Source organism: Bombina bombina, chromosome 1 (assembly GCF_027579735.1).
Source record: "Bombina bombina isolate aBomBom1 chromosome 1, aBomBom1.pri, whole genome shotgun sequence".
Lineage (NCBI taxonomy): Eukaryota > Metazoa > Chordata > Amphibia > Anura > Bombinatoridae > Bombina > Bombina bombina.
The window spans coordinates 557,835,483-557,856,166 of record NC_069499.1 but is presented as its reverse complement, the minus strand read 5'-3'; the positions used below and the strand labels follow the sequence as shown (position 1 = coordinate 557,856,166).

General features: G+C 40.9%; 1 protein-coding gene across 1 annotated transcript in view; it reads right to left on the bottom strand.

The window, feature by feature from the left end:
• Positions 1 to 20,684, bottom strand: part of MAP3K13 (mitogen-activated protein kinase kinase kinase 13) — a 252,423-nt gene that overhangs the window by 190,726 nt on the left and 41,013 nt on the right. The gene's annotated exons all lie outside the window — the stretch shown is intronic.

Genomic DNA, 20,684 nt, shown 5'->3' with positions numbered 1-20,684 from the left:
GACATCAGCAAGATAACAGGGTTAAATTTTATCTTCAGCACCCCTATTGAGTCCTAATCCATAAACTATGTCTCATTGTTGCTTTATAGCTGAATTGCTGACAAAGTCCCAAAGTGGAATGAAAAATGTATTTAATGAGAAGCAGTTACTTATCGCAACATGTGGTAGAGTGGGGGGAAGGGTTAGTGAGGAAAGCAGATACACTGTTATAATAAATTGCCGCTTGCCACTTTGTACAAGTAGTATAATTCTATGCAGATTTGTGCAAGTGAGTAAACTGACTCTGAAGATGTTCTCCTCACATATGAAACATACTCAACAACATGCTCGATATCCACTGACTTGTAAGTCTATTCAGGGATGATCCACCTGAAGTCTGTGTACCGCTACCACTACTCTACTCTGTCAGCACATTCACCCACTGAGCCGTTGTCCGTACTCAAAGCAGGGGCTGCTCTCTCTCTCCGCTCTCAATACCTGTGGATGGTAAACCAGTAATCATCAGAGAGCGTAGTCTTACCTCGCCCTTCGTGTTAACTGGCACTTCTGGTGCTAGACTGACGGCACCCAACCTTAACCCCTCCCCTTCCACTCACACCGCTCAGCTTTCATTGCCTCAGAATATATATTTATACGGTACTTTCCTGATTACTTTAGCCAAAATAGGAAAGGCTAAGTAGAGATCAGACAGCAGAACCCGTTGAAATAAGGCGTTGGAAGGAAGACATCTGCGAGGTACGCATAAAATTCAGTGCCATACAAACACTGCCTCTTACGTCATGGACCGGCAAGTATGTGTACCTTGATAGCCTTGTATATCTCCATGTGTACCTGGGGTGTGGATTCCGTGGCAGAAATGTCTATGTGACTTATTAGAGCTCACCAGGATCCGAACAGGAATTCAGCAATGAAAAAAACAGCACTTCGCTTGACCAAAAGCCCGGTGAGTAAGTATCCGACTTATACAATCTTGTTTACCCCTCCGTTCACCTGGGAGTAAGAACACTGGTATCTTCCAATGTATTAGTTGTTGATATCCTCTGAGCAAATAGAGCTGCTCTGGATCCGCTCTTCAGAGATTACAAACAGGTGGGTATGGTACACAGCCAGAGTAGCCGGTGTTCATTAGGAATGGCGTGCATCAACCAGCATGCACTAATAGGCTGTAGATGGGACTCCTCTTGTAGGACCTGACAATCCAAATACCCGGGCTTAGCCAGCCAAGGGAAACTGCAATAGGCTGGTAGTAGTGGAAATAGTATCTCTCACGTAGTAGATGTAGAGGAGCAGGAGCAGCTACCTACAGCTACCTGTCTGCTCCGCCTCCAGCTGGAAATCCACTAAAATAACAATGTCCTGAGTCATCACAAACACCTCCTCTTCATCCTCTCCTCCTAAAAATAGTACATTCATTTGGCATCTGACACAGCCCTCTCCTGGTTTGTCTCATATTTCTCCCTCTTTACTCAACCAGATTTCCAACTGCCTCTCTGCAATTTCCTCTTGGATGTCTTCACACTACCTCCAACTCAATCTGTCCAAAACTGAGCTGCTTCTTATTCCCCCCTCTTCGAGACATCCAACACCTGACGGTTGGAGACTCTATTCTCAACACCTCACCCAGGGCCACTGTCTTGGGATCACACTTGACTCAGAACTTACATTCAACCCACATATACAAGCGCTTACCAAATCCTGCCATTCACACATACGCAACATTTCTAGAATGTGTCCCTTTCTTACTCAAAAAACTACAAAAGTACAAATAATTCCCTCATTTTGTCATGCATTGATTATTGCAATCTACTTCTTAATGGCCTTCCAAAACACCCCCCTCTCTTCCCTCCAATCTATTATGAATGCTTCTGCTAGACTCATCCACCTAAGTCACCAATCTACATAAGCTGCTCCGCTCTGCCAGTCTCTACACTGGCTCCACATACACTCCAGAATACAATTTAAAGAATTAACCCTAACTTACAAAGTACTCAATAGACTAACTCCCAACTATATTTCCTCTCTCATAATGAAATATTCCTCATCCCGTCCTCTTCGATCAACCTCTGACCTACGTCTCTCCACTCCTGATATCTCTACGCCCCACTTCTGTCTACAAGACTTCTCACGTGCTTCTCCTGTCCTCTGGAACTCTCTACCCCTCTCCATAAGACTGTCTCCAACCTTGTATAGCTTCAGATGCTCCCTGAAAACACACCTATTTAGAGAGGCTTACCATCTCTCCTCCATCTCTCATCCTAACCAATCTCACAAATCCTTGTCATTGTATACCTCTATCATTGTACCCAGTGCTACGGAACTTGGCAGCGCTATACAAATAAATGATAATAATAATACTGTTTGTGTATAGAAGGCAAGGAAAATATGTGGAACCTTACAACTTCCATATCCCCAACAGTAAACATCAAGAGAATGTTTTCATGGGAATATATGACAGGCAGTCTATAACATATATAAGCAGAGGATATCATAATAAGTTCCCTTAAAAGATTAGAAACCCAGGTGCCTCATTTTAAGGCCCAGACTTAGTCACTTCATTAAGCTCACCCCAGACTTGTAGAAACAGGCATTTCTGGAGAAAACATAAATTACAGGGTCAGGTCTCTGTTTTGTGGCTTGGGGAAGGGCACTTAAAATAAAAATTATGGGGTTGTGTCCAAGCAGCGGCCATGACAGGCTGGAAAAAACAAACGCTCCAAGAGGAATCCTGAAACTCCGCCAAATATTATGAAAATACCTCAACAATAAGACATATAAGCAATATATTACGATCCTTAATAGAGTCTAGATCAAGTCTATACAATTTTTTTGCACATTCCTCCTCTTGTGGACTAGATTGGGCCGTATGATTTTAGGTGGCGGCCTATATCACCGATACATATTACCGCACACTATACGGGACCATGACTAACCAAGTGGAAGACTCCGTTACAGCTATCCTAGACTTGTTACTAAGCTTTGACCGTCAGATGACCAAAAGCTTCGATCAGCTTTCATTCCTAACCAAGTCCGCATGCTCAAATAGCTACACCGCTCAAGAAGAAACAGTGGCTATCACAGCTCTTACAGACCAACCAGTAGCTCTGCAATCTCAAGCTGCCAAGATGACTGGGGAGAAGGTTCCGGGTTCCATCAGGCTAAACTACATTGGAATGTCTAGCGATTACAGCTTAACACTAACCAAGTCCGCATGCTCAAATAGCTACACCGCTCAAGAAGAAACAGTGGCTATCACAGCTCTTACAGACCAACCAGTAGCTCTGCAATCTCAAGCTGCCAAGATGACTGGGGAGAAGGTTCCGGATGCCATCAGGCTAAACTACATTGGAATGTCTAGCGATTACAGCTTAACACTAGCCAGTGTGAATTCTACTAAAGTACCCATGAAAAAGACTCTACCACTGAACCTTCCGATTCATACCCCTGGGAGACAAACTAAAATGAATCCCTCCTATCTCCACAGTCATTCTAGCACTTCACCCAATGGTTGCATCATGTTAGATGGGTCTGGTGAAACTCCGATGGAACTCTCTGAAATTCAGTTAAGCCTTGGATGGGAAGCAAAAGACCCTTTCCCTCAGTGCTCCATACCAGAGACAAACATAAGGGTGGACTCCTGGTCGTTCCGGGTACAACTTTTACTCAAGGAGCTATTAATATGGAAGGAGCGCTCACTAGATATCTGTCAGCGTCACACAGGTTTTGGGGTAGATGGAGCTAGATCCGATACACTTCTGCTTACCTTATTCCGCAGCAGAAGCTGCACAATACCCATACTATACCAGCCTAAGTTGAGAATTGGCTAAGTCTCCATACCCCACTCACTGTTGATAAAACGCTGTAGTCCTTCTATGCAAATGGGCTGAACCATAAATATTTTTCATTCATACCATGCACGTTGTTTATTTTTTCATGGAATGAACATTTACATGTTATGTAACTTTAGATGGGTTAAGACAGTTTATATTGAAGCTGTACACTATTTGTGCCATTTTTGCTATTGAACTCACCCAATGAGGTAGAAATCTTTTTTATTTAGAAAATGCAATGCTTAAATTATTGTAGAAATGCATCGGTTAGTCTTTATTTATAAAATGGCTACTTCAGAAATTATTATTCCTATTTAAAAAGGTATAGCTAAAACTCTGAGCTTTTATGTTCCTCTTCGGATACTGAGACAACACCCTAACATACCATAGAAGGTCTCAACAACATTAAACTATTATACTTGCTCATCAGCTCTTCTCTAATCTTATCAAACATATATAAGGGGTATCTGGCTGTCTGTGGCTGAGGCGGCTTAGACATACCTATCCATTCTCTATTACACTATCTCAAATGTGAAAAGACCTTTAGGGTTCCTTTAAGACAGTTATCTATATCATGAAGGCACTAAGATATTAAGCAATGTGACTAGTCAATGCTACCTATGAGAATAGTCGAGATCAGCTATGGCAATAACAAGAGCATAAGCTGATATTAAAAAAAAAAAATTAAAAAAAATATCCCCTTCACATGGTCATGAGCCTACTCAGCCACTTACACTTAATCCACTTGCCATGCATCACTATGTTTATACTCCAAAGCTTATTAAAGTCCCATCTCATATTTTATAATTATTACATTATTATTTTACATAAGATTCTCTATATATACGCCAACTTTTATACTTACAAAAAACACAGCGCATCCCATCTGAGAGTAAAAGTATTTAATACAGTACATGCACATGTTGCGCACCTTAAAATGAACACTTACAGGAAGAAGATAAAAACAAGCAATGTATACAAGCTCTGTATGTATGAGCGTCCTAGGAGAGCCAGGCAAAGATGGAGGGTTTACCCAAGCCTCATCCGTGGTATGCGTTGTACCCGTGGGCTGAAAGGGGAGACATGGTTCGTCGAGGGACGTCAGTGACGTCAGACCTAATTGTCTCACGCGACTACTAAGGTCCAAGAGTGGCCATTACAAATGCCAATTTCCCTCGCCATTCATCATTAGACTACTTAGGTCCAAGAGTGGCCTCCCGAGTAATGTAGGGAATCTTAACTAGTATATAAAAATGAGGTTTAATTTCTAATTACTTGTGTTATATTACCCTTATCATATACTATCACTTACTTTGCATATTTATACTGTAACACTAGCTCATGATCTAGTATACTTATTCTCAAGGTCCAAAAGTTACCGTATTCATCATTTTAGTTCCTCTCTGTAATTTCTCTCCAATAGGGTCCATGAGTGACCCTGCGAGTAGTTAGAGGGACTTACAAATAATTAAGCAGAAGATCCAATTCCTTATGTTCAATATACCTACTTTTGTTTTGACTATTGCTCTCTTATACAGTAATTATTAGTATGCAACAGAAAAGGAATGCTCATATATATGGTAGTTTTACTTACATTGCATTGGATGTAATTGTGATATCATATTTGTACACTGATGTTATTTCAGTATTTGCTGTTATTGTTTCTGATAACCTCAATAAAAGTTATTTAAAAAAAAAAAAAAAAAAAAAAAGACCAGTCCTCCATGTAAGTCCTGAGGGGCTTCCTGAATTCTGTGCAGTAGAGACATCGGAACAACCTGCTCCTCTGACAGGGTGTATCTTACTCGGGGACTGAAGATCGCAACCCCAGAAGCTCCCGGACATGTAGGTGCAACACTTCTGCTTGGTAGGTATGACATCTCGTGGGATTGGTAATCACTTGTACCTCGCTCCAAGGGGTTGTCCGTATCCCCTCGGTATGATGCCGATACCATCTGGGTGTTTCTCTGATGGGCATCAATGACTAGTCCGGGACGAAAGTATCCTTTGCTATAAGATGGTGGTTTGCGTTTGTGTGTGGAGTAGTCTCCTGCAATTCAAGATCTGCATCCCCATTTAGAAGAGTCTCCTCCACGCTCCCAGGTCTGATAGCCAGCATTAGTTGCTTGAATCCGCTGTACATCTTGTGTTCTAGAGCTTCCAAGAGAGACCGCAAGGTCTCATCATATTCCATCATACTGGTATACTTTGTTGAAAGTGATACCTATGCTCAGGGGCTACTCATTGGTGGCTGCACATATATGCCTTATGTTATTGGCTTATCCAATGCATTCAGCTAGCTCCCAGCAGTGCATTGCTGCCTCTTCAACAGAGGATACCAAGAGAATAAAGCAAATTAGATAATAGTACATTTTAAAGTTGTTTAAAATTGTATTATTTATTCATTATTATTATCACACATTTCTCCATCCACACAGCAGTGAGTTCCTTAGCCCTTTGAGTTTGGAATTAGGTGCTGTGGAACCCTTTTTTCTTTGGAAAGAGATTAACTCTGTTAATGTCATACAGACTATTTATCTTTCATGCTGGGCAAGTCAATAAACTTTTCATTGCGTTATAGACTCCCACCAATTTTGTGGTATTTTATAAGTCTTAGACTTAGTTGTGTTGTAAATTAAAGAGACACTGAAGTCATAATTAAACTTTCATGATAGAGCAGCAGTTTCAAGAGAAGTTCCGATTTACTCCCATTATTAAATTGTGCAGTTTTTTTTATGTGCACACTTTCTGAGGAACAAACTACTATACAGTGTATACGTAGTCTCTAATACAAGAGTTGGCAAATGGAACTAAATTTTGAAATTTGTCAGAAAATATCTACTGCTCATTTGAAGTTCAGAGTATGTACTATTGTATTTTTCTTTTTATTATGCACCTATTGATTATACAATTCTACTGTACTGTGCTGATTTTAATTTAATACTGTAATATTGTGTGATAATATGCACAAAGGAAACCAAGAGGTTAAACACTAAATGCAATTGAGAGACATGGGCTAATGGGGGGGGGGGGGGGCAGGGAAATGGCGTCAAATTCAGCAGAAACCCACACAACAGATGTTGGATATATAATATGTTAAGGAAATATTTTACAATCCATAACTAGACAGCTGAAAAAAGACATACACAAAAGCATGGCTTTGATGGTAGTGACAGAATAAGCCTCAAGACCGTTTGAATGATTTGCTGCATATTTATGAATATAATAAAACATAAGTACAAGTACATGTGTAATGCACTCATAAGTAATGCTTGGGGTTATGCTGCTAGTATCAGATGTGTTATTATAGCAATTTTTCACGTAGTATATTGCAGAAAGATTTATGCCTGTTATACATACAGGTATACCCCACTTTACAGCGCTTTACTTTATAGCGCTTTGCTAATACAGCGCTTTGTGGAGCTGAAGTTCAACCTCCAAGGATTTTGAAACAGTGCTGTAATCATCGTGTGATTGCGAGAAAAGTGACTGGCACCATTTTGTTATACTAAGTTCACTCTGTTAACAGAATTACAGCGCAATCTGTGTCTAAGTGTTACAGTACAGTAATTTTCACTATTTTACAGGTACAGTATTTATTGAATACTAATTGAATACTGTGCTGTGCTAGTGTTAAACTAAACATAGCATTATTGTACCCCTAATATATGTTAGTTCAAACATGTTTTCAAGTTTTTAAACACACTGGCAAGTAATAAGAAAGCTAAAACTGCCTAGCTTCACTTTAAGGCGGTTTTCACTTTACAGCAGGGCTCCGGTCCCTAACCCGCTGTATGAGCGAGGTATATCTGTATGTCTAAATTATGAAATGTTTTATACACAGCACTACTAATAAAATTTCACAGAAATCCCCAAAAAATCAATACATTACGATACAATGTTTTAATAGAACATACTTCCTCTGAAATTAACATCGTTGTAATTAAAGAACCTTTATAAGCAGGATCAAATGGACCAATTTTATTGTTACATTTCTAATATAAATATTGCCAGATAGGTTAAAAACAATATTGCCAGAATTAATACTTAAAGGTCAGATGGGTTTTGTGGTAGGAATATATTCAACATTTAGGGCTAGATACAACTGGTGCGCTAACTGTTGCACGCAAATGATATTGGGCTTTTTCGGCTTTTTGCGTGCAACGGAAATATTGGTCGTATTACAGGTTAAAAGTAGATATGAATGCGAGAGCACAATTACGATTTATACTGGGAATCCCATGGCTCAGATTATACAATTTCAAAATGTACTGGACTAAAGAAGAGGATACTTCATGGAACAATGTCATAAAGGATGTCTTAAAACTAACTTACTGGCGAAAGTTTTGGAACTTTCAGTTGTAGGATATAGGATGCAACATTGAATTTTTGCCTAACACTTCTCCTAAAGGATAATTTATTCACTCTTATTACCCAATATTGAAACCATGGAACAGTGTTTTAAAGAAAACATGTTATGGGGATTATACATACCTCATTACCTCATTACTGTGGAGGTCAAATAAAAAATTAAAATAATAATTAATCAAGCCCAAATATCAATTATAGGGGCTTAAATAAAATTATTAAAAAGAATACATTTCTGCTGCTGTAATGCTCGTGGGATAGTCCACTATCAGACCGAACTCGGCCAGTAGTCTTCTTATCCCAGCGTCGAGCCGGAATGATAGGGAATATCCCAGAGCAGAGAAAGTTTGCAAGATGAGGTAAGCGGTACTCACTATAGGCAGGATAGTCTTTGATGACAACAGGCATGGAATCAGAGGAAGGTGGTTCAAGGGTAACCCACTAGAATGGTCAGGCAGGCAGGGTTTGGAAACAGTAAGACAGTCCAAAGGTAAACTACTAGAATGGTCAGGCAGGCAGGGTTCCACAATGGTAAGGCAATCCAGTATATTAGGGGTTAAGCAAGCAGAGTAGTCAGACAGGCCGAGTTCATCATTGTGAGGCAATACAGTACTTTAGGGGTTAAGTAAGCAGAGTAGTCAGACAGGCAGAGTTCATCACAGTGAGGCAATCCAGTACATAGTAATAATAATCACACCCAGGAGCACACAAAGTAACACCTATACTTGGGCAGTGAAGGAAGAAAAGTGAGCAACTTACATAGGTGCAGGATTTGCGCCGCAGGAGATCCTGACCGGCTTCAGAGTGAGAGGAGCGTGCAGCGATGATGTCACTGCCGCACACAACTTGAGCCGACACAGCCCTTGACAACGAGCAGGGAAGCAGGCGCTGCGCGCCTAGCAACGGCTAGGGCGGCGTGGCGTGACAGCTGCCACTAATCACATAGTACAATTAATTATGGTTCATCAAGTTGCATAATCCCTCACATTTGGTGAGGATCTTGGAGGGAGAAGAGCGGAAGGTTGCTGATAATACACAGTGTTGCTATTATGAATATTGAGTTATGCTCTTCTGATTGACCTTCATTGTACCAGGATCTATAACACTTTTAAAGATAAGATGCATATAGTATATTTCTCATGTTTTATTATCTTACAATCTTTGTAGCACTTTCTTAGGCCTAGATTTGGAGTTTGGCGTTAGCCGTGAAAACCAGCGTTAGAGGCTCCTAACGCTGGTTTTAGGCTACCGCCGGTATTTGGAGTCAGTGATTAAAGGGTCTAACGCTCACTTTTCAGCCGCGACTTTTCCATACCGCAGATCCCCTTACGTCAATTGCGTATCCTATCTTTTCAATGGGATCTTTCTAACTCCGGTATTTAGAGTCGTTTCTGAAGTGAGCGTTAGAGCTCTAACGACAAAACTCCAGCCGCAGGAAAAAAGCAGGAGTTAAGAGCTTTCTGGGCTAACGCTGGTTCATAAAGCTCTTAACTACTGTGCTCTAAAGTACACTAACACCCATAAACTACCTATGCACCCCTAAACCGAGGTCCCCCCACATCGCCGCCACTCGATTACATTTTTTTAACCCCTAATCTGCCGACCGCCACCTACGTTATACTTATGTACCCCTAATCTGCTGCCCCTAACCCCGCCGACCCCTGTATTATATTTATTAACCCCTAACCTGCCCCCCACAACGTCGCCGCCAGCTACTTACAATAATTAACCCCTAATCTTCCGACCGCAAAGCGCCGCCACCTACGTTATCCTTATGTACCCCTAATCTGCTGCCCCTAACACCGCCGACCCCTATATTATATTTATTAACCCCTAATCTGCCCCCCTCAACGTCGTCGACACCTGCCTACACTTATTAACCCCTAATCTGCCGAGCGGACCTGAGCGCTACTATAATAAAGTTATTAACCCCTAATCCGCCTCACTAACCCTATCATAAATAGTATTAACCCCTAATCTGCCCTCCCTAACATCGCCGACACCTAACTTCAATTATTAACCCCTAATCTGACGACCGGAGCTCATCGCTACTATAATAAATGGATTAACCCCTAAAGCTAAGTCTAACCCTAACACTAACACCCCCCTAACTTAAATATAATTTAAATCTAACGAAATTAATTAACTCTTATTAAATAAATTATTCCTATTTAAAGATAAATACTTACCTGTAAAATATATACTAATATAGCTACAATATAAATTATAATTATATTGTAGCTATTTTAGGATTAATATTTATTTTACAGGCAACTTTGTAATTATTTTAACCAGGTACAATAGCTATTAAATAGTTAAGAACTATTTAATAGTTACCTAGTTAAAATAATAACAAAATTACCTGTAAAATAAATCCTAACCTAAGTTATAATTAAACCTAACACTACCCTATCAATAAATTAATTAAATAAACTACCTACAATTACCTACAATTAACCTAACACTACACTATCAATAAATAAATTAAATACAATTGCTACAAATAACTACAATTACATAAACTAACTAAAGTACAAAAAATAAAAAAGAACTAAGTTACAAAAAATAAAAAAATATTTACAAACATAAGAAAAATATTACAACAATTTTAAACTAATTACACCTACTCTAAGCCCCCTAATAAAATAACAAAGACCCCCAAAATAAAAAAATGCCCTACCCTATTCTAAATTAATAGAGTTAAAAGCTCTTTTACCTTACCAGCCCTGAACAGGGCCCTTTGCGGGGCATGCCCCAAGAAAATCAGCTCTTTTGCCTGTAAAAAAAAACATACAATACCCCCCCCCCAACATTACAACCCACCACCCACATACCCCTAATCTAACCCAAACCCCCCTTAAATAAACCTAACACTAAGCCCCTGAAGATCTTCCTACCTTGTCTTCACCATCCAGGTATCACCAATCCGTCCTGGCATCCGGTGCTGAAGAGGTCCAGAAGAGGCTCCAAAGTCTTCCTCCTATCCGGCAAGAAGAGGACATCCGGACCGGCAAACATCTTCTCCAAGCGGCATCTTCGATCTTCTTCCATCCGGTGCGGAGCGGGTCCATCTTGAAGCAGCCGACGCGGATCCATCCTCTTCTTCCGGCGTCTCCCGACGAATGACGGTTCCTTTAAGGGACGTCATCCAAGATGGCGTCCCTCGAATTCCGATTGGCTGATAGGATTCTATCAGCCAATCGGAATTAAGGTAGGAATATTCTGATTGGCTGATGGAATCAGCCAATCAGAATCAAGTTCAATCCTATTGGCTGATCCAATCAGCCAATCAGATTGAGCTCGCATTCTATTGGCTGTTCCGATCAGCCAATAGAATGCGAGCTCAATCTGATTGGCTGATTGGATATATATTTGGATATATATTTTACAGGTAAGTATTTATCTTTAAATAGGAATAATTTATTTAATAAGAGTTAATTAATTTCGTTAGATTTAAATTATATTTAAGTTAGGGGGGTGTTAGTGTTAGGGTTAGACTTAGCTTTAGGGGTTAATCCATTTATTATAGTAGCGATGAGCTCCGGTCGTCAGATTAGGGGTTAATAATTGAAGTTAGGTGTCGGTGATGTTAGGGAGGGCAGATTAGGGGTTAATACTATTTATGATAGGGTTAGTGAGGCGGATTAGGGGTTAATAACTTTATTATAGTAGCGCTCAGGTCCGCTCGGCAGATTAGGGGTTAATTATTGTAAGTAGCTGGCGGCGACGTTGTGGGGGGCAGGTTAGGGGTTAATAAATATAATATAGGGGTCGGCGGTGTTAGGGGCAGCAGATTAGGGGTACATAGGGATAATGTAAGTTGCGGCGGTTTACGGAGCGGAAGATTAGGGGTTAATAATATAATGCAGGGGTCAGCGATAGCGGGGGCGACAGATTAGGGGTTAATAAGTGTAAGGTTAGGGGTGTTTAGACTCGGGGTACATGTTAGGGTGTTAGGTGCAGACGTAGGAAGTGTTTCCCCATAGGAAACAATGGGGCTGCATTAGGTTTTTTTTCAGCTCAAACAGCCCCATTGTTTCCTATGGAAGAATCGTGCACGAGCACGTTTTTGAGGCTGGCCGCGTCCGTAAGCAATTCTGGTATCGAGAGTTGCATTTTCGGTAAAAATGCTCTACGCTCCTTTTTTGGAGCCTAACGCAGCATTTTTTTGAACTCTCGATACCAGAGTTAATTTTATGGTGCGGCCAGAAAAAAGCCTGCGGAGCGTTAACAGCCCATCTACCGCCAAACTCCAAATCTAGGCCTTAATGTTTTGCAACATGTCTCTGCATATGTTGTCATCATATATAATAACAAAGAAAAGGGGTATATCATGGAACACTTAATTCATTAGAGCTTGAAAGATGGTTGGATGAATGGAGCTTTGTCTAGTTCTGTCTCCTGATCTCAAACTGCTGTCTTTTCCCATTCCTAGCAACTAATATGTCCTATTTTCTGTTCTCAGTTTCTTGACATTGAGCATTCCTGATTATGGGTTTAGTCCTTTCCTAAAGTTTCCTGAAACTTGCATCTCCATGGGGCATATTTATCAAGATCCGAATAGAGCTTTATGCCCCATGTTTCTGGCGAGCCTGCAGGCTCGCCAGAAACAGCAGTTATGAAGCAGCGGTCACAAATACCGTTGCTCCATAACCTGTCTGCCTGCTCTGAGCAGGAGGACAGACATCGTCGGAAATCAACCCAATCGAGTACGATCGGGTTGATTGACACCCCCCTGCTGGCGTCCTAATGGCCGTGAGTCTGCAGGGGGCGGTGTTGCACCAGCAAGAGGTGATTTGTAAGTAAAGAAACCAGTGTAGTTTCAATGGGTGAATCATATCTAGAATCTGGGAGTGCCTCCATATGCAGTTGCCCTCTAAAAGGTCAGCTACACTGTAGAGTCCCTTATTATGCCACTTCCCCACCTGGGCACGCAAATCTGGGTGCAACAGAAGATTAAGTGGTCTGGTCCTCAAATTTCTATTCGTCAAAGTCAGAGATACAGCAAGCAGTTTCCACCCCTGACCGTGTCCGCCGTGGCTTGAATCCATCACTTATTATTTAAAGGGCCTCTGTTCAGTATGCTTTGCCCTTGTGTTGCCTCAGACCTGTTTGTGAGTTCCTGTGTTCCAGTATATTACCTGGATGTCTGATGTCCCTCCTGGTTCCTGTTTCCTGGCTTGTTCCTGACTCTGTTGTTCTCCTTGTTCCTGATTCCGGCTCGTCTGACTACTCGCTTTGGCTCCTGACTCGGCTCGTCTGACTACCAGCTCTGGCTTTGACTCCTGGCTTGTTATTTGACTTGTGGACTTTTTATTATTTTTTGTTATTAATAAAGGCGTGATTATTTTTGCTCTTCTCGTCCCAGTCTGATTCCTGGCACCCTGACATTACGCAAGGGCCATTAATCCTGATGGTGCTAATAATCCACCTTTACCTACCATCATTTCCAGGATGGATGAACAGGATCACCGCTTGGATCAATTTGCACTAGCCCTGCAAACCCTGCTGACTCGCACTGCATATTTGGACCAGATTGTCCCACAAGTTATGGCTGCTCCTGTTTCCGCTGCTGCACCTAGTCCTACCAGGAGCATGTCCAGTTCTGCACCTCTACCTCAGCGATATGGAAGCGATCCTATTCAGTATTCAGTGCAGAGGGTTTTTGAAATGGGTGGGCATTTACTTTGAGATGTTACCTCAGGCGTTTCCCTCTGACAGTGCTAAGATGGGATTTCTAATCTTATTACTCTCTGACACAGCTCTTGCCTGGGCTAATCGCTTGTGGGAGACTAATAAACCTGTTATTTCAAATTACCCTGAATTTGTAGCCTCCTTTTGAAGGGTATTTGATGTTCTGGCTCGCTCCTCCTCTGCTGCTAAACAACTCATGTCCATTCAGCAAGGTACAAGATCTGTTGCTCAGTATGCTATTGAGTTCTGTACGCTTGACGCAGAGGTAGGTTGGAACAATGAAGCCCTTATTGCCGCCTTCTTTCATGGACTCTCTGATGCAATTAAAGACAAAGTTGTTGCCAGAGATTTACCAGAGGATCTCGAGGCATTGGTGTAATTTTTTAATCCTAATTGACATCAGACAAAGTGAGAGGCCCTCTTTCAAGGAGCACTTGCAGATGCCTCCTGTTATGTTGTCTCCTCACTGGTCTTATGATTGTGTCATAGACCTGCAACCCAGAGCCATTCCTCCTTGGGGCCAGGTTTACCCTCTGTCTGTTGCGGAGAATCGTGCTATGGAGGAGTATGTTGCCCATGCTCTGTCGCGGGGGATCATCCGCAAATCCTGATCTCCTGCAGTGGCTAGCTTCTTTTTCGTGAAGAAAAAGGCTGGCGAAATAAGACCATGCATCGATTATAGGGGTCTTAATTGTCTTACCATTAAGAATGCTTACCCTATTCCGCTCATTACGGAACTCTTTGACCACCTCAAGGGAGCTACGGTCTTTTCTAAACTTGATTTGAGAGGAGCATACAATCTCGTTAGGATTAAGGAGGGCCACAAATGGAAAACAGCATTTAACACCAGGAGCGGGCATTATGAGTATCTTGTAATGCCTTTTGGCCTATGTAATGCTCCAGCTGTTTTCCAGGAATTTATTAATGATGTCCTACGAGATATGTTGCAACAGTGTGTTGTGGTGTACTTAGATGATATCCTCATACACTCACCCACTCTTGAGGCTCATCATTATGATGTTACACGGGTACTTCAGAGATTACGTGAGAATGGCCTGTTTTGTAAACTCGAGAAATGTGAGTTACATCAGACTCAAGTAACCTTCCTAGGTTATGTATTCTCCATTGCAGGGTTTTCCATGGATCCTGACAAGTTGTCTGCAGTCCTGCAGTGGCTACTATAGAAAGTTTATTAAAAACTTTTCTTCCTTGGTCAAACCTATCACTGACATGACCCGTAAGGAGAATGATCCACTCAATTGGTCACCTACTGTCTACAAGGCTTTTGATAGTCTTAAGACTGCCTTTGCTGCTGCTCCAGTTCTGGCTCATCCTAACTTTGTCCTGCCTTTCATTCTTGAGGTCGATGCATCTGAGACTGGAGAAGGTGCCCTCTTGTCTCAATGTCCTATTCCTGATAGTTCCTTGCATCTGTGCGATTTCTTCTCTAAGAAATTGTCTCCGGCAGAGTGCAATTATGAAATTGGCGACAGGGAATTACTGGCATAATTTTGGCACTCAAGGAATGGAGGCACCTTCTCGAGGGTACTAGTGTACCAGTGCTCATTCTTACTGACCACAAGAATTTGACTTATCTATCCGAAGAAAAATGTCTGTCACCCGACAGGCCAGATGGGCGCTATTTTTGTCTCTGTTTAATTTTGTGGTCTCCTACCTGCCTGGTAGTAAGAATGTTAGGGCTGATGCCCTCTCTCGACAATTTTCGCCTCTGTCCAAGGAGGAGTCTGTACCTATTCCAGTTATACCTCCTGACCATATTTTGGCTACCATACGTACTAATTTGACTTCTCTCTTGGGGGAGGAGATCCTGGCTGCACAAACCAATGCAGCTCCTGGGAAACCTAGTGGTAAGTGCTTTGTTCCTGAGAATCTTTAAACTAAACTATTGCACACTTACCAGAGTAAGACTCCTCCACGTCTTCCTGTGGGTCTTCAACCTATTGCTAATGGTGAGCTTCCTTAGACATATCTTATCATGGACTTCATTGTTGAGCTCCCTGTTTCCAATGGCAATACTGTTATCCTAATGATGGTTGACCATTTTTCTAAAATGTCACATTGCATTCCCTTGAAGAAGCTGCCTATCGCTCAGGAACTTGCTTACATTTTTGCCCGGGAGGTTTTCCGTTTACATGGGTTACCCAAGTAGACAGTCTCGGACCGGGCTAGCCAGTTTATCTCCAGATTTTGGCGTTCCTTTTGTGCTCAAATGGGGATCCAGCTTTTATTCTCCTCAGCATATCACCCTCAATCCAATGGGGCTGTGGAACAGTCTAATCAAGCTCTGGAACAGTTCCTCCATTGCTATGTCTCAGATCACCACAATAATTGGTCTGAACTGTTACCTTGGGCAGAGTTCGCTCGTAATAGTGCTATTCATTCATGTCTCGGGGTATTCCGGCTTTGAAGGAGCATCTCTGGCAACTCCGTTCCACGTGGGTGCAGATTCAGGATTGCCTTCCTCATTCTATGCAGCGCCAAAAGTTCCAGGCTGATCATAGGCGTCTGCCCGTGCCTTCCTACCAGGTTGGTGAGAGGTTTGGCTGTCCTCCTGCAACTTGAACCTTCATGTGCCTTCCAATAAACTGACTCCCCGTTATGTTGGTCCTTTTTGAATACTCCGACGGGTCAATCCCATGGCCTACGCTCTTGACCTTTCTTTCTGCAATGCGCATCTCCAATGTTTTTCATGTCTCCCTCTTGAAACCATTGGTTTGTAATCAGTTTACCACTGTGTTGCCTCGTCCTTGTCCTATCTCTGTTGACGACCATGAAGAATGAGGTCAACAGTATTATTGACTGTCGTATGTCCAGGGGCCACGTACAGTATTTAGTTCACTGGAGGGGCTATAGTCCGGAGGAGCGTTCATGGGTTCCCTCCTCTGATATTCATGCTCCCGCCCTCCTCTGTGCCTTCCATGCCTGTTTCCCCAATAAGCCTTTTGTCCTCCCGCGGGGGGAGGGGTCGTTGAGGGGAGGGTACTGTCAGGGTTTTTTCCCTGCTTTTTTTGCCATGTGCTGCTGGCAGCCATTTTACTCACCTCTTACGGAATCTGGTGCAGAGTGTCTGATGCTGCTCATTTCCTGCATGCCCTCTTATGGCTGGACTGGTGTACATCATCCGTGTGAGACAGGTTGCAGTCTCAGTATTGTGATGTCATCATTTATTATTTAAAGGGCCTCTGTTCAGTATGCTTTGCCCTTGCGTTGTCTCAGATCTGTTTGTGAGTTCCTGTGTTCCAGTTCCTGTGTATTACTTGGCTGCCTGACGTCCCTCCTGGTTCCTGTTCCCTGGCTTGTTCCTGGCTCTGTTGTTCTCCTTGTTTCTGATTCCGGCTCGTCTGACTACTCGCTTTGGCTCCTGACTCGGCTTGTCTGACTACCAGCTCTGGTTTTGTTATTTGACTTGTGGACTTTTTATTATTTTTTGCTATTAATAAAGGTGTGATTATTTTTGCACTTCTTGTCTCAGTCTGATTCCTGGCACCCTGACATTACGCAAGGGCCATTAATCCTGATGGTGCTACAGTTACAGCCTAAAATGACAAGATCCGTAATGCCATCTAAAAACAGTAGTTATAAGTTTTACGCTACAAATCTGTAACATAAAACTCAGAACTAAACTGCTACAAAGTACACTAAACACCCATAAACTACCTATTAACCCCTAAACCGAGGCCCTCCCGTATCGCAAACACTATATTAAATTTATTAACCCCTAATCTGCCGCTCCCGACATCGCCGCCACTAATAAAATTTATTAACCCCTATTCTGCCGCTCCCCGACATCGTCACCACTATAATAAATGTATTAACCCCTAAACCGCCACCCTCCCGCATCACAAACACTATTTAAATATAATTAACCCCTAATCTGCGTCCGCCCACATTGCCCCCGCTATACTAAAGTTATTAAGCCCTTCACTGCCGCATCTATAATAAACCTATTAGACCCTAAACCGCAAGCCACCCACAGCGAAATATACTAATTTAAACTGTTAACCCCTAAACCAAAAGCCCCCCACATCGCAATAAACTATTTTGTGTAATGTATTTTGTTAGGGGGTGTTTGTTTTTTTTGTAGCAAAATAGCTTTTACACTTAGGGCAATGCCCTACAAAAGGTCCTTTTAAGGGCCCTTGGTAGTTTTGGGGATGGGGGTTTGTATACTGTTAGGGGGTGCTTGTTTGTTTTTGTTTCAAAAGAGCTGTTTAACTTAGGGCAATGCACTACAAAAGGCCCTTTTAAAGGCCCCCAAAAGGCCCTTTTAAATGCCCTTGGTAGTTTATTCTAGATTAGGCTTTTTTATTTTGGGGTGTTTCCTTTTTTAAAGGGTATTAGAATAGGAATATTTTTTTGGATAATTTTTTTGTTGTTGTTGTTGTAATGGTAGGTTTTTTATTTTTTGTGATTTTAGTATTGTTTTATGTTTTGTAATGTTAGGTTTTAGTGTAAGGCAGCTTAGGTTTTATTTGACAGGCACATTTGTATTTATTTTAACTAGGTAGTTAGTAAATAGTTAATAACTATTTACTAACTAATCTACCTAGTTAAAATAAATACAAACTTACCTGTGAAATAGAAATAAAAACTAAGCTAGCTACAATATAACTATTAGTTATATTGTAGCTAGCTTAGGTTTTATTTCACAGGTAAGTATGTATTTAGTTTTAAATAGGTATTATTTAGTTAATAACTGTAAATTTAATTTAGATCTATTTTAATTATGTTAAAGTTAGGGGGTGTTAGGGTTATGTATAATGTTAGGGTTAGGTTTAGGGTTAGATTTACGGGTAGGTATAGGGGTTAATAGTTTAATTTAGGTTGTTGCGATGTGGGGGGCTGGCGGTTTAGGGGTTAATAGGTTTATTTAGTGGTAGTGATGTGGGAGGCCAGAGGTTTAGGGGTTAATAACTTTATTTAGTTGCGGCAATGTCGGGGGCGGCAGATTAGTTAGGGTGTTTAGACTTAGGGTTTATGTTAGGGTGTTAGGTTTAAATGTTATTTTCTTTTTCCCCATAGACATCAATGGGGCTGTGTTACAGGGCTTTTGTTTCTGCGATCGCAGGTTTTAGACTTTTTTCAGACCCGCTCTCCCCATTGAAGTCTATGGGGAAAGGGTGCACGAACACATCAAAATAACGCTTGTTTTGTGTGCAGTATGGAACTTAAAAACCCCATATCGCACGCACATGCCAGGTTTTGAAAAACTTGTAATGGCTGCGCTATAAGGCATTAAATAACGCAACTTTTGTTGCGTTCATTAATTTCCCTATAGCGCTCAAAACTTGTAATCTTGCTGCCAATTTTCTAAGAAAAAGAACAGGACCTGGAAGTCCCAGAGAGATAAGAGATGCCTTCCTTAGAAAGTAAAAAGCTCTCTGGGATACATTATTTCCCATGGGAGAGAGAAGGTAACTGGAGAACCACTGGGGCTGATATAAAGGCTCAGTTTGCATCATTTACAAAGTAAACTAAAATGTTTTCACTATAATTTAACTTACTTTTGTCTATATTTTAGTATATATTACTTTTTTTTTAGTTAAAGTGAAGGTAAAGTTATCGATATCTCACAATACACTAACACTTGTCCCCCAAATTGAATATGAGTTTCATTCATCACTTTTTGAAATTCTAATTAGAAAGACAGTTATTAGCGTTTTTACTCACAATTTTTAGATCGTCAAATTCAACCTGTGATTTTTTTCTTCTTCTTCTATGGTCACTTTTATTTTAAGCCTATTAAAATGCTGGCCGTTAGGTGGCCGTCAACCAACCTCATCCACCTCTCATATGATATGCGCATGCGTTCATAATTTGCGGTTGATACAAGCACGCTCCTGCATTGCCGAGCAAAATGACGCCTGCACATAGGAAACCGGTTAGAGTAATATCGCATTGGATTCGTTGGATCCTCGTGAAAGCGCATTGTTGACACATATAGAGTGGGTGGGACCGCTCTATACGTCATTGTCTCGAAAACAAGGAAATGGCTGCTGGGAGGAGTCAGGGACGAAACGGTAGGGAAAAATAAAAGTAATTTATTATATATTTATTTAATCCTTTGGAGAAAAAAAGTTAGCAACTGAGTTATTTAGAATATGACTAACTCATTAGTGTGTATAGATTTCTAAAACTTTACCTTCACTTTAAAATAAGTGTATTTTCAATTTTGAGCAAAATTCCTCTGCATACAACTGGTGAGATAAATCAATGAGACAAGCTTGTTTAAAATGCTTACACATGGGTTTTGAAAGCTTCTCTGTCAGTTTTAGTTTTACAATGAAGCAAATAAAAAGTACAAGGTAATTATTTTTTTTTAAATACACATAAATATACAATGTATGATCCTAATTTGTTAAAGTAACACATGATCTTAAAAAAATAATAATAATCAGAATTTGTAAAAATCACTTCTGGATCTAAATCTAAATGTAATAAAATATCAAATAGGGACACTCAGGTTAAATTAAATTTTCATGATTCAGATACAGCATGTAATTTTAAACAACTTTCCAATTTACTTCAATTAAAAAAAAAAGTGCAAGAATTCACAGACTATACGTATATGCATTTGTGATTGGCTGATTGCTATCACATGGTACAGGGGGAGTGGAAATATGCATAACTTTGAAATTTGTTATAAAAAAATCTACTACTCATTTGAAGTTCAGACTAAGTACTATTGCATTGTCTTGTTATCTTGCATTTGTTTATTATGCAAATCTAATGTGTTGACTGGTCCTTTAAATGTAATAATACTGAAAGAACCCA